The sequence below is a fragment of the Coregonus lavaretus genome (genome assembly GCF_964263955.1).
Source record: "Coregonus lavaretus genome assembly, chromosome: 12".
Lineage (NCBI taxonomy): Eukaryota > Metazoa > Chordata > Actinopteri > Salmoniformes > Salmonidae > Coregonus > Coregonus lavaretus.
Genome location: NC_139999.1, coordinates 45,615,394 through 45,630,325, shown reverse-complemented (window position 1 = coordinate 45,630,325; position 14,932 = coordinate 45,615,394). Strand labels below are relative to the sequence as shown.

The following is a 14,932-nucleotide window of genomic DNA, read 5'->3' as shown; positions in this document are numbered from 1 at the left end:
CAACTTCAAGTCTTTGGAGTTTCTCTTGGTGGCACTCTTGCTCAGCCATAATCTTCAACACAGCCTTTGTGGCTGCATACTCAGCAGCGGCTTCTTGTCGTTTAACTGAGGATACATTAGAGCGAATGGAAGTGGCCTTAGAAGACTTAAAGTCTGGAGATGACACACTGGAAATCGTAGATGCGAATACGGAGCTTGCATCCGGCCAAATCAGTTCCTCCTTTGTTCCTTGAATTTGAGATTGCGCGTTGTGTACAACAATCTTGGTGACTGATATACATTTATCCAGCTTGCGGCGCATCTCGTGAGCTGGGCTGTCAATCCTGCGATATTCTTCATAAACATTATTCAGTTCAGATAACTCTCTTTGAATAGTGCTGCTGTGTTCGTGTAGGATGTTACTTGGATCTTGTTTTGTAACTGATTTCTTAGCCACCTTAGTTAAAACTTTCCAGCGTTCATAAATGCTGTCAAAGCGAATTAGTAGTTCTTTTGTTTTTTCTTTCTGAAATTCTTTTCCCTTTTCCGTTAATGTACGGGCTCTTCCACTTCGTCGAGGCTCTTCAGACTGTACTGCTTCTTGTACAACGCTAGACTCATCTGTCTGCTCTGTCTCTTCTACTGGCTCTACGAGTGATCCTTTACACTGACTCTCTTTACTTCTATGTGACATATTAACTTATTTGAAAGTAACCTGTACACAAGACAGTTGTCTTAAATAAACAGTAGAGTTTACAACAAACATTTTACAAAAAGAAATACTCAAGAGAATAGAATATGCCAAGTTAAGTTATTGTCTTTGAAATTAACCCTTCAGAATAAAGGCAGGCATTATAAAGATTTTGAAATGTTGCAGAATCACTCAAAATAACAGCTTTCTTAAATGCACAAACATAAATCCTCTTCTTAAGTAAATCAATGACTTATAGTCAATGAAATAAAGAATTATCAATATCGCTAAATCACTTACATTAATGTCTCTTAATATCTTGTTACACACTGTTATGTTACTTGGCTACACACAGCCCTTTGAAGTCCTTTATATTTTCCAATCCTTGTGTCACCTTTTCAGAACACAAACTTAAGTGTCTGACTTACGGACGTCTTCATGAAGAAAAAAAAAACGGATGAACTTGTGTGAGTCCTTTAACACTGAACAGTGGCTTATCTGTGAGTCCGTCTTGACGAGCTGTCTTGCAGAGCAGGTCAGGAAACGATCACGCAGACTCGAGTTCGACTCTCACTCCCTCCAGGAAATACACGACGCCGCTGTTCTGGTTACTGATGGATTTATTCTTCTACTAAATTCTCCACCGTCATCAATCCACCGTCGAACTGTTTAAATACATTTCAACACATGCACAAAAAACAAGTTGGCGTTCACGTTACAGAAACCTTGCACGTAAATATGCGCGACAAATAATTAACATAATGAACATACCTCGCTGGCTGCACACAACTGAGAGGGAAATGGGTCCACTTAGAAACAAGAATACTTATACAAATAATAATGATATTATGTAAAACCTATTAATAATGACATGAATAACATTAATAATGACATGAATAACATTTATGGCAGTTAAAGTTACATTTGAGTCATTTAGCAGACGCTCTTATCCAGAGCCACTTACAGTTAGTAATGTGCATACATTATCTTTTTTATCATTATTATTTTTTTTATTATTTTTTTCATACTGGCCCCCCATGGGAATCGAACCCACAACCCTGGCGTTGCAAACGCCATGCTCTACCAACTGAGCTACATCCCTGCCGGCCATTCCCTCCCCTACCCTGGACGACGCTGGGCCAATTGTGCACCGCCCCATGGGTCTCCCGGTCACGGCCGGCTTGACAGAGCCTGGATTCGAACCAGGATCTCTAGTGGCACAGCTAGCACTGCAATGCAGTGCCTTAGATCACTGCGCCACTCGTGTATGCGTGCATGCTTGCTGTGCGTGTATGTGCGTGCGTACGGCATGCTTGTGTGTGTGTGGGGGGGTGGGTGTCTTAGTGGCTGTGGGAGCTGTTAATAATGTTCTGTTAGTTCTTGTGTTTTGTATGTATGAGGGGAGTGCATACTGTATGTCTCTTTACAGCACAAATAACCTCTGCCATTAGTCAGAGATATTTATGGCCTGCCCCACAGTCCTCGCTTTCCTCTCTCTCTCTCTCTCTCTCTCTCTCTCTCTCTCTCTCTCTCTCTCTCTCTCTCTCTCTCTCTCTCTCTCTCTCTCTCTCTCTCTCTCTCTCTCTCTCTCTCTCTCTCTCTCTCTCTCTCTCTCTCTCTCTCTCTCTCTCTCTCTCTCTCTCTCTCTCTCTCTCTCTCTCTCTCTCTCTCTCTCTCTCTCTCTCTCTCTCTCTCAATTCAATTTCAATTCAATATAAGGGCTTTATTGGCATGGGAAACGTATGTTAACATTGCCAAAGCAAGTGAAGTAGATAGTAAACAAAAGTGAAATAAACAATAAATATTAACAGTAAACATTACACTCAGAAGTTCCAAAAGAATAAAAACATTTCAAATGTCATATTATGTCTATATAAAGTGTTGTAACAATGTGCAAATTGTTAAAGTACAAATGGGAAAATAAATAAACATAAATATGGGTTGTATTTACAATGGTGTTTGTTTTTCACTGGTTGCCCTTTTCTTGTGGCAACAGGTCACAAATCTTGCTGCTGTGATGGCACACTGTGGTTTTTCACCCAGTAGATAAGGGAGTTTATCAAAATTGGGTTTGTTTTTGAATTCTTTGTGGATCTCTGTAATCTGAGGGAAATATGTGTCTCTAATATGGTCATACATTTTTGGCAGGAGGTCAGTTTCCACCTCATTTTGTGGGCAGTGTGCACATAGCCTGTCTTCTCTTGAGAGCCAGGTCTGCCTACGGCAGCCTTTTTCAATAGCAAGGCTATGCTCATTGAGTCCTCTCTCTCTCTCTCTCTCTTCCTCTCTGTCCCTCTTTCACCCTTACAGTCTCTCTCTCACGCTCTCTCTCTCTCTCTCTCTCTCTGTCCTCTTTCACCCTTACAGTCTCTCTCTCACGCTCTCTTCCTCTCTCTCTCTTCCTCTCTGTCCCTCTTTCACCTTACAGTCTCTCTCTCACGCTCTCTTCCTCTCTCTCTCTTCCTCTCTGTCCCTCTTTCACCCTTACAGTCTCTCTCTCACGCTCTCTTCCTCTCTCTCTCTTCCTCTCTGTCCCTCTTTCACCCTTACACTCTCTCTCACGCTCTCTTTTTATCGTAGCATATGGCAATTCATTTGATTGTTCTAGCCTGATTCTTTCATTTCTTTGACTGTTTTGTCAGTTACTCTGTGTCTCCATCTCTATCTCTGTTTCTATACTTTTATTTCTTCGTCTCTACCTCTGTCCCTGTCTGCCCCTCTTTCTCGCTCTTTCTCTCTATCTCTCCCTTGCTGATTTGCCCCCCCCCTTCTCTCTCTCTCAATTCAATTCAGTAGACTTTATTGACATTGCAAGTTAAATTACTTACATTGTCAAAGTACACATATAACAAAAAATGATGGGACCAACAGCAATAAAGGCATCAATAATAATAGTAGTAGTGGAAATGGTATTAACATTAACAGTAACTACAACAACAATATTAATGAGAATAACAATGCATGAACGCAATAGTAGTAGACCAATCTCAACATGAGAAGTCTCTCTCTCTCTCTGTCTCTCTGTCCCGTACTCTGTTTGTGTCCCGCTCTGCCCCTATCTCTCTATCTCTGCCTATCTCTCTCTGTCCCGCTTTGCCCCTATCTCTCTATCTCTGCCTATCTCTCTCTGTCCCGCTCTGCCCCTATCTCTCTATCTCTGCCTATCTCTCTCTGACACGCTCTGCCCCTATCTCTCTATCTCTGCCTATCTCTCTCTGTCCCGCTCTGCCCCTATCTCTCTATCTCTGCCTATCTCTCTCTGTCCCGCTCTGCCCCTATCTCTCTATCTCTGCCTATCTCTCTCTGTCCCGCTCTGCCCCTATCTCTCTATCTCTGCCTATCTCTCTCTGACACGCTCTGCCCCTATCTCTCTATCTCTGCCTATCTCTCTCTGTCCCGCTCTGCCCCTATCTCTCTATCTCTGCCTATCTCTCTCTGTCCCGCTCTGCCCCATCTCTCTATCTCTGCCTATCTCTCTCTGTCCCGCTCTGCCCCTATCTCTCTATCTCTGCCTATCTCTCTCTGTCCCGCTCTGCCCCTATCTCTCTATCTCTGCCTATCTCTCTGTCCCGCTCTGCCCCTATCTCTCTATCTCTGCCTATCTCTCTCTGTCCAGCTCTGCCCCTATCTCTCTATCTCTGCCTATCTCTCTCTGTCCAGCTCTGCCACTCTCAATAGAATGGTAGTAGTAGGCCGAAAGCCTCGCTCAACCTTGTACAGTGGTAACAAAGGGGCCCGTGTCTCTTTCACTGGGCTAAGTGCTTCACTCAATCGGCAGTAAACTGTTGGCAAAACGAGCCCTGCAGCCCAGAATACTCTGTATGGTGTCTACACAGCACCGGGATATTGAGAGAGAGAGAGAGACAGAGAGAGACAGAGAGAGAGAGAGAGAGAGAGACAGAGAGAGAGAGAGAGAGAGAGAGAGAGAGAGAGAGAGAGAGAGAGAGAGAGAGAGAGAGAGAGAGAGAGAGAGAGAGAGAGAGAGAGAGAGAGAGAGAGAGAGAGAGAGAGAGAGAGAGAGAGAGACAGAGAGAGAGAGAAGTCATGCAGAAGAACAGCTCCTGACTTGTTATAACTTTTTGGTTGTTAAGAGCGAGATTGACACGACTAAATTAGCAAAAAATGTATAGGTAATCTAATTGTACAACTGAAGATCAAAACAGGAGGAAAAGATTGACAGAGAGTGAGTAAAAAGACCAATCTTCATCGTGGTAGCTAGCCAAATTAAAATCTGTCAGCTAGCTCACCGTCCAGCTCTAACCGTTTACTGGTGGTAACCATAGCAACATGGCCACTGAGGCAGCGCTAGCATCGATAGTAACGGCAGAGACTGAGAGACTTTCTCCGTTGTTTTTTGAATACCCAGCAGAAATAAAATCAGAGAAGGGAAGAATCAACTTTAAACACCGAATTCTGAGGGAAAACCCAGAAACTTTGTTTGCTGACTGCTCACAAAACGGGACTGTTACAAACCTGCTATTTTACACAGACCACACTACTGCCTGGCATACAGCTGTAACTAGCCATTTCAGCTACACCACGAAGAAAGGCATCTGCAAGGGAAGACAAATCCACATTTTTGAGGACAGCGATAAGGACCAGGAAAACAGGTTTCTGACGGTAAACATGTATCAGAACGGTACTATCATGGTCCAGGGCAGTGAGGCTGCACTCAGCTCTGTTGTGCAGGACTTCCCCACCCTAATGAAGATAGCAGAAAGTAAAAAAGACAAGGACAGCACCCTGACCTCTCCCCTCACCTCAGGCACCCCAACAGCAGGACTATCCTCCCCCCTGCCTGCCTACAACCACCAGAGCCAAGACCACACTACCATCAGCCTGTTGAGAGACAGGCTGGCTCTGTTAGAGGTATGGGTTACTGAGCTGAAGGAGCAGCCCCCCAGCTACACCACCCCCAGCCCAGACACAGAGCTTCTACAGGACCAGATCAACCAGTGCAGGACCCAGCTGAAGAACTCTGTCCAGGAGCTGAGAGAGAGCCTTACCACAGCGCTTGAGGAGGTAAAGGCCACCATGAGGAGAGAGCTAGTGCAGGTAAAGGAGGAGATGGCAAAGGAGTTGTCTGTCATCAAGAGGGTGCTACAGCAGAGAGAACAGACTGTAGAGACTCCCAGAGAGAAGCTGCAGCCCCTCACCACCCCTAACAACCCCACTGACCCACCTTCACCCACAATCCCCCCCCATACCGACAACACTTTACCCACACCCCCAGTCAACAAAGAGGCCCACATTGGGACAACTACTACAGAGAGAAGCTCTCTGGCCCCCCCTGACACACCCCCACACACCCCTCCATGTACACAGGCCCTGTCTACTCCAGCCCCAGACCGAAAACGCACCAATCTGGTAAAACCCACTGAGGTGGCCATCCTCATTGACTCAAATGGGAAATTCATTCAAGAAGATAAACTCTTCCCCCAACACAAGGTGCGCAAAATATGGTGCCCAAAAACACAAGATGCACTCCACATCCTGTCCCAGCCTGACTTTGGCACACCAGGCCACATTATTATTCACACCGGCACCAACAACCTGCGAGAGGAGCAGGAGAGAGTAGGCAGCCTGGTCAACAGAGTAGCAGAGAGGGCCTCTGAGTGGTTCCCCAACTCCCACATCACCATCTCCACTCTGCTGCCCCGCAAAGACTTTCATCCCCGTACCATCCAGAAAGCCAACGCTGACATCACCAGAGGGTGTGGCCTACTCCCGAACATACACATTGCTCACCACCCAACAATCACCCCAGAGCATCTACACGACCACTCCCACCTGAGGAAGCAGACAGTAGGGATGTTTGCCAAGTCCCTAAAGGACGTAGCACTTGGTAGACAAACACCCCATGCTGTACTGGACAGAGGAGCACCCAGAGACCCCTACCAGACCACTGCACCACCAAGGAGCCCCAGGCCCCTTCAACGCCACACCAGACCCAGTGCACCCCACAGGCCCCACCCACCCCCAGAGCATCACCACTTCCATCGGCTTAGCCAGACCAGACCGGGCCCAGCCTATTATCCCGCACCAGACCACCACCCCTACCAGACCAGAGAGGAAGTCCCACAGCCCAGACCTGGCCCCCCTCCACCTCACTGGGCCCAACAGCAGGACCAGCGCAGCTACGCGGAGGTCGTCAGAGGACAGGAGAACCCTGTAGGATTAAGTGAGATTAAACAGCTCCTCCAATACATCTGCACTAAACTGCACTAAACACACACGGACGCATACACACACACACCACACACACACACACACACACACCTATTGTACTAGAATTTACTTGTTCAATGAATAGGAATATTTAACAGAATAACAGAATAAATGTTAGCTGATATCCTGTTTATCTCGCTCTTAACAACTTATTAGTTAATCGTTACTGTGTTTCTGACTGCTACTCCTTCTTTTTGCAACATGAAATCACTATCAGTTAGCATGTGGAACATTCAGGGTCTAAACTCATCAACCTTTGGTCTGAAGAGTTTAGCACTGGAGTTCAACAAAAATCTGAAAGATGTTGACGTCATCATTCTGCAGGAGACATGGTGTAAGGCTGACGTTGTCACTCACTGTCCCACAGGCTACAGAGAGATCATTGTGCCATCACAGAAACACAGCTCTGTCAATAGAGGCAGAGACTCTGGAGGATTGATCATTTGGTACAAATCCGAACTACAAAATCTAATTGATCCCCTCAAAATTGGCAAATACCACATTTGGTTAAAACTAAAAAAAGAACTTGTACTGACAGGAAAAGATGTGTTCCTTTGCGCAATATATATCCCCCCCTCAGAATCCCCATATTACTCAGAGGAGATCTTCCCCACCCTCGAGGAAGAGACGTGCCATTTCCAGGCCCAGGGAAATGTGCTCATCTGTGGGGACACAAATGCGCGCACAGGAACACTACCTGATCTAACGAGCACACGAGGGGACAGCTTTATTACAGACCATACTGTTTCTAACTATCTTAATCTCCCCCATAGAAACAACAGTGACAGCACCGTCAACAAAAACGGAAGGGATCTTTTGCAGCTCTGTAGAAGCCTGGGTCTGTACTTTGTCAATGGTAGGTTACGGGGGGACTCTTTGGGGAGATTCACCTACTGCTCACCTCTTGGCCACAGTACAGTAGACTATATGATCACAGACATGGACCCTTTCTCTCTCAGCTCATTCACTGTCAAGCCACTAACACCTCTGTCTGATCACAGCCAAATTACGTTGTTCCTCAAAAGAACAGACCTGGAAACAACCACACATTCACAACCCAGTAAGCTGTACAACATCAGAAATTCATACAGATGGGCCCAAAACAGCACAGAAGAATACCAGAAAGCAACCTGGAACCAAAATATCCAAACACTCTTAGATAACTTTCTGGATACCACATTCACTCACAGTAAAGAAGGCATCAATCTAGCAGTACGAAACATCAACTATATATTCAGGCAAACGGCAAAAGAAGCACAATTGAAATTGATAAAAAACAAAACTAAAAAAATCACAGATGACAACTGGTTTGATGCAGATTGTAAAATTATAAGGAAAAAACTTAGAACACTATCCAACCAAAAGCACAGAGACTCAAATAATGGTGAATTACGCCTTCATTACTGTGAGACTTTAAAACTCTATAAACGTACACTCAGAACCAAAAAAGCACAGTACAACAGCAAGCAGCTGACACTAATTGAGGAGTCCATAAACACAAACAACTTTTGGCAAAATTGGAAAAAACTAAAAAAATCTAAACAAGAGGAATTAGCAATACAAAATGGTGACATATGGACAACCCATTTCAAAACACTCTACAACACCGTTCAAATTGACACAAACGCAGAACAACGCCAAATCCATGAGAAGTTGAATGGATTAGAAAAAGCTATAAAGGACAATCAAAACCCATTGGACTCCCCAATTACTGACCAGGAGCTCTATAAGAAACTTCAGGCTCTCAAATTTAAAAAAGCCTGCGGACCTGATGGCATCCTAAATGAAATGCTCAAACTCATTAGTGCAAAATTTCAATTGGCTATATTAAAATTGTTTAATTTGATCCTGAGTGTAGGTTATTTCCCTGACATCTGGAATCAAGGACTCATAACCCCAATCTTTAAGAATGGAGACAAATTTGACCCTAACAATTACAGAGGCATTTGTGTGAACAGTAACCTGGGGAAGGTTTTCTGTAGTATCATCAATGTAAGAGTTCTAAACTTCCTTAATAAGCACAATGTCTTGAGTAAAAGCCAAATTGGATTTATACCAAAACATCGCACAACTGATCATATTTACACCTTACACACCCTGATAGATAAACATGTCCACCAAAATAATACCAAAATATACACTTGCTTTATCGACTTCCAAAAAGCATTTGATTCTATTTGGCATACAGGACTGTTCTACAAAGTTATTGAAAGTGGTGTAGGGGGTAAAACATATGACATAATTAAATCAATGTATACTGGCAATACGTGCAGCATTAAAATTGGTAAGAAAAGGACAGAATTCTTTAACCAGGGGCGGGGCCTTCGTCAGGGTTGCAATCTGAGCCCTGCACTCTTCAATATTTACATTAACGAATTGGCCACTATTCTAGAAAAATCCTCAGCCCCTGGTGTTAGTCTCCACAATTCAGAAGTTAAATGCCTACTCTTCGCAGATGACCTATGCCTGCTGTCACCCACAGCACCTGGCCTACAGCAGAGCCTGGACCTGCTAGAGCAGTACTGCCAGACCTGGGCCCTGGCAGTAAACCCCAAAAAGACTAAAATAATGATTTTCCAGAGAAGATCCAGATCTCAGGGAATTAGACCAAAGTTCTCAATTGGTACAAAATATATAGAGTACTGTACACACTACAATTACTTAGGTTTAAAAATAAGCTCAACTGGACACCTTAATGAGGCAGTGAATGAACTGAGAGAGAAAGCACGCAGGGCATTCTACGCCATTAAAAAGCAAATTCAAATTGAAATACCTATTAAAATTTGGCTAAAACTAATTGAATATGTCATTGAACCAATTGCACTTTATGGCAGCGAGGTGTGGGGTCCACTTGCAAAACAAGATTTCATCAAATGGGACAAACACCCCATTGAAACCCTACATGCAGAGTTCTGTAAGATTCTCCTACGTGTCCAGAGGAAAACTACAAACAATGCATGCAGGGCAGAATTAGGCCAATATCCACTAATAATAAAAACTCAAAAAAGAGCAATTAAGTTTTGGAAACATCTAAAATACAGTGACCCCCTCTCATATCATTACCAAGCCCTGCAATGCCAAGAGCTGAGCAAAGAAAAGAGTCCCCTCATCCAGCTGGTCCTGGGGCTGAGTTCACAAACCTGTTCTACTAACACACTGAAGCCTCAGGACCAGAACATCCAATCAATCAGAATAAACCAAATTACAACACAGTCAAAACAAAACTACATTGCTTATTGGGAAACACAAGCACAAACACAAAGCAAAATGCAGTGCTATCTGGCCCTAAATCGACAGTACACTATGGCTAAATATTTGACCATGGTTACTGATCAAAACCTTAGAAAAACCTTGACAAAGTACAGGCTCAGTGAGCACAGCCTTGCCATTGAGAAGGGTAGACACAGGAAAACCTGGCTCCCTGTAGAGGAAAGGCTGTGCAACCACTGCACAACAGCAGAACCTGAGACGGAGCTGCATTTCCTGACAAAATGTCAAAAATATAAAACAATTAGAGAGTGTCATTTCCCCAAATTTGAAATCCTTATTCAAGGTTTTAAAGACCTCTCTGATGAGGATAGGCTACCCATCCTGTTGGGGGAGGACGCAGAGAGCTGTGGGTTGGCAGCGCACTACATTGCTGCCTGCCATAAGTTGAGGGACAGTGTCTGACAGACCAATAAACCTGCACATGTCCTCAACTGTATGATTATTGTTATTGTTGAATGTATGGTTATATTGACCGTTGGTTATTGTTGTTACTGTTGTCCCGTTGACAATTTTTGATTCTCATTTTTATTTATTTTTTATATTGTAAATATCCAAAGTAAGCTTTGGCAATATGTACATTGTTACGTCATGCCAATAAAGCGAATTGAATTGAATTGAATTGAGAGAGAGAGAGAGAGAGAGAAAAAAAAATGGAGTCAGGGCTGTGACTGTCTAACGTTCACTCTCCCAACACTGCCTCTGGCAGAACCTAGCAGGACCCCTGACTTTAGATAACAATAGGTATCAGGTAGCAATAGATATGATATGGGTAGATAAGTAGCAGCAGACAAAACCAAGCTACGGTAGCTAGCACACGATTTCATTATGGCTTTGAGAACAGCGAAAGACCTGTCACACACTGTGGCCCCACTCATGCTTACTGTATACCACAAGAGACTGCTGAGGGGAGAACGGCTCATAATAATGGCCGGAACGGAGCAAATGGAATGGCATCAAACACCTGGAAACCATGTTTGATGTATTTTATACCAATCCACCCATTCTGCTCCAGTTATGAACACGCACCCGTTCTCCCCAATTAAGGTGCCACCAACCTCCTGTGCTGTATACACACACACACGTACGCATACACACACTCACACACACACACTCACACACACACACTCACTCAGTCACTACTCTGATGCTGACACACCTGCCAGCATCTGCACTCCCTATCCTGTGCTCCCTATCTAGCAACTCACTCAACACGGCGCCTCCAAGTTACCCTCTCTTTGTGGGCCTCGAAACTGTGATATGAATAATATGAATGGTCACTACTGTATAATAAATCATTAGTATTGCCCAACGCCCATAGCAATCTATTGTTTTCTCTTCCCCTCTCTCTCTCTCTCTGTGCAGGAAACGGTAGAACATGTCTTCCTTGTCATTTTCACTATCGAGACCTTTCTGAAGATTATCGCCTACGGTTTAGTGGCGCACCAGAACGCGTATGTGAGAAACGGATGGAACATGCTGGATTTTGTCATCGTCGTTGTTGGGTAAATATCTCCAAGTTTCCTTACTCTCCAGCCGCTCATTCATTGCCAACTGGAATTCATCTGATGGGCTAAAGCTAAAGAGATTTTAGATAATAAGGTTTTCCTCAGTTCTGATTGTGTTGTGAAGTCCTTCATAAATAGTCTCAGAGTAGGAGTGCTGATCTAGGATCAGGTCCCCCCTGTCCATTCATTATAATTTACAAGGCAAATCTGATCCTAGAGCAGTACTTATTCTCAGACGCTTATTATATAGAATTGAATGAAATTCAACGTCGGGTTTCCAGGCTAACTGAACCGTTGAACAGTACTTATACTCAAACTGAGGTGCTTTATGAATAAAGGCCCAGGGCTTTTTTTGTGTTTCAGTTTAGGGTTTGAATTTGAACTGCAGTTCCTCATTTGAGCCTGACTGTGTACTTGTTTGTGACAGTGGTTGAGTTGGACTGAGTTGCCTGATTCCCAAACGGCACCCTATTCCCAATATAGTGCACTACCTTTGACCAGGGCCCTGGTCAAAAGTAGTACACTATTATATAGGGAATAGGGTGCCATTTGTGACGTGTCCACAGTCGGTGGCCCAGTCCTAATAGGGACGGACCCTCATCCACTTACAGTATATGACCCAGAAAAGACATGGAGGATAAATCACTGCTTTACCACCACTGGAGTGACTCACCATCTCACCATATTCCATCTCATCTCTCCCTCCCTCTCTCTCCCACCCTCTCTTCCTTTTCTCTCTCATTCCATATTCCCCCTCTCTTTCTCCTTTCTTCCTCTAGCTTTTTATTCCTCTCCCAAACTCCTCTCTCCCTCTCCTCTATATTTCTCCCTCCCTCCCTCCCTCCCTCCCTCCCTCCCTCCCTCCCTCCCTCCCTCCCTCCCTCTCTCCCTCCCTCCCTCCCTCCCTCCCTCCCTCCTCTAATAGACACACAGTCCAGTGGGTAGCTAGGTCAGATCTGTGTCTATGTGCGGCATGTGGGTTGATCTGTCATGCAGTCAGATGCAGAGAGATGCATCCTGATGCATCCTGCTAGGATGACTGACTGACTGACTACAGCACATGCTGCTTACTCATCATAGAAACGGCACACTAAGCTAACCTCTGTCAATATCCAAATATAGACATGTCAATATCCCCAAAACTGAACTGGACACACTAAAGTACTGCACACAGGCCAAATGACTGCGCAGAATTACACTACATGACCCAAAGTATGTGGACACCTGCTCGTCGAACATCTCATTCCAAAATCATGGGTATTATTATGGAGTTGGTCCCCCTCTTTGCTGCTATAACAGCCTCCACTCTTCTGGGAAGGCTTTCCACTAGATGTTGGAACATTGCTGCGGGGACAGCCACAAGAGCATTAGTGAGGTCGAGCACTGATGTTGGGCGATTAGGCCTGGCTCGCAGTCGGCGTTCCAATTCATCCCAAAGGTGTTCGATGGGGTTGAGGTCAGAGCTCTGTGCAGGCCAGTCAAGTTCTTCCACACCGATCTCGACAAACCATTTATGTATGGACCTCGGTCATGCTGAAACAGGATAGGTCCTTCCCCAAACTGTTGCCACAAAGTTGGAAGCACAGAATTGTCTAGAATTACATTGTATGCTGTAGCGTTAAGATTTCCCTTCACTGGAACTAAACAGCCCCAGATCATTATTCCTCCTCCACCAAACTTTACAGTTGGCATTATGTTTTCAGGCCATTCTACTGCCAATGTTTGTCTATGGAGATTGCATGGCTGTGTGCGCGATTTTATACACCTGTCAGCAACGAGTGTGGCTGAAATAGCCGAATACACTAATTTGAAGGGGTGTCCACATACTTTTGTATATACTGTATAGTATAGCCCATTTAGTGCCTACTGCTGCCCAGCTTTGATGTGATGTGCTGGGATGATTTCTCCTCTTGGCTAGGTAGGTGAGGACTAGCTAACTGACTTGAACTAAACGTCTGCTTTTTTTACAATAGGATGTTCATTGTTCTCTCCACCCATGAACTACAGTATTATACTGTATTTCTACCTGCTGTGTGTGTGTGTGTGTGTGTGTGTGTGTGTGTGTGTGTGTGTGTGTGTGCAAGGATTTTTCTGCCATAGAAATCCTTCGGAGGGCCACCTAAGCGTTTTTTCGGGTCAATGGAAAAACATTTTCATTGTAAACTTAAACGACTAAAACTAGATAAAAACTATAAAGAAAAGATAATGGACCTAAATAAATATTTTTATAATCTTTGAGAACTAATAATCACCTAAATAAAAGTTAGACAGTCAGGGAGAATTGAAAATTCCCAAAACAATGAATTTAGCAATATAGATTTTGTTATTATGTTTGAGCAAAAGAACACAGCATTAGCCATGTCAAAATGCATAGAATTGCAGGAAATTAGCTTTAAAACTGCAAAATGTTCTCTCAGCTCCATAGCCGCAGGAAGAAGGGGTGCTGAGGGTTCAGCAGCCCCCCTGAAAAATCTGGATTAAAAACAATTCTTAATTTAAAAAAGTAAAAATGTTTGCAAAAAAATTATTAGTGGACTGATATAGCCGTCTGTAGCACGGGCACAAAAAAAATCTGCGCAGGGAGTGGGACTGCTGATCTACTGAGTTTTGCCTTTTATATCATAATGAATAAGATTGCATGAACAGGGGGAACCTGATCCATGATCAGCACTCCTACTCCTACTCTGAGAGAGGAATATGGGCCCTGAATCCAATGCTCCAGTCCTTTAACATGTTCTCTCTCTTTCTGTAGTAATTCATTGCTGTCCTGGAATGTTTGATCTGCAACATTCTCTTTCTGATGTGTTTCCTGTAACATGTTTTCCCTGGTGTGTCTCTGCAGGCTGTTCAGTGTTGTCCTGGAGCTTTTGACCAAAGACTCTGTTGAGACAAAGGAGGAGGCGGGTGCGGCTGCGGCTGCGGCGGAGGCTGCGGCTGCAGCCGCAGCGCTCCACCCCTCCGCCCACGGCCACGGGGGAAAGTCGGGCGGCTTCGACGTCAAAGCCCTCCGAGCATTCCGTGTGCTGCGACCCCTACGCCTGGTCTCAGGAGTGCCCAGTGAGTTACTGCTATCTGACCCTTCACCTTTGACCTCACAACAACACCGACCAGACCTGGGTTCAAATACTATTTGAGATCATTTCAAATACTTCATCTGGACTTGACTGAGCTTGCCTGACACAATGGAATAGAATAGTTACAAGGAGTGCAAACCCCATCCATCTGGCGCTCCAGGCAGGCGAAAGTACATTTTAAATAT

The 14,932-nt window shown here is 44.4% G+C and overlaps 1 pseudogene across 1 annotated transcript in view; it reads left to right on the top strand.

The window, feature by feature from the left end:
• The window catches only part of LOC311138859 (voltage-dependent L-type calcium channel subunit alpha-1D-like), a 123,523-nt pseudogene that overhangs the window by 38,562 nt on the left and 70,029 nt on the right, over positions 1-14,932 (top strand). The window contains exons 3-4 of the transcript in view: positions 11,531-11,670; positions 14,516-14,730. The product of the transcript in view is annotated as a voltage-dependent L-type calcium channel subunit alpha-1D-like (transcript). The remainder of the gene's footprint in view (positions 1-11,530; positions 11,671-14,515; positions 14,731-14,932) is intronic.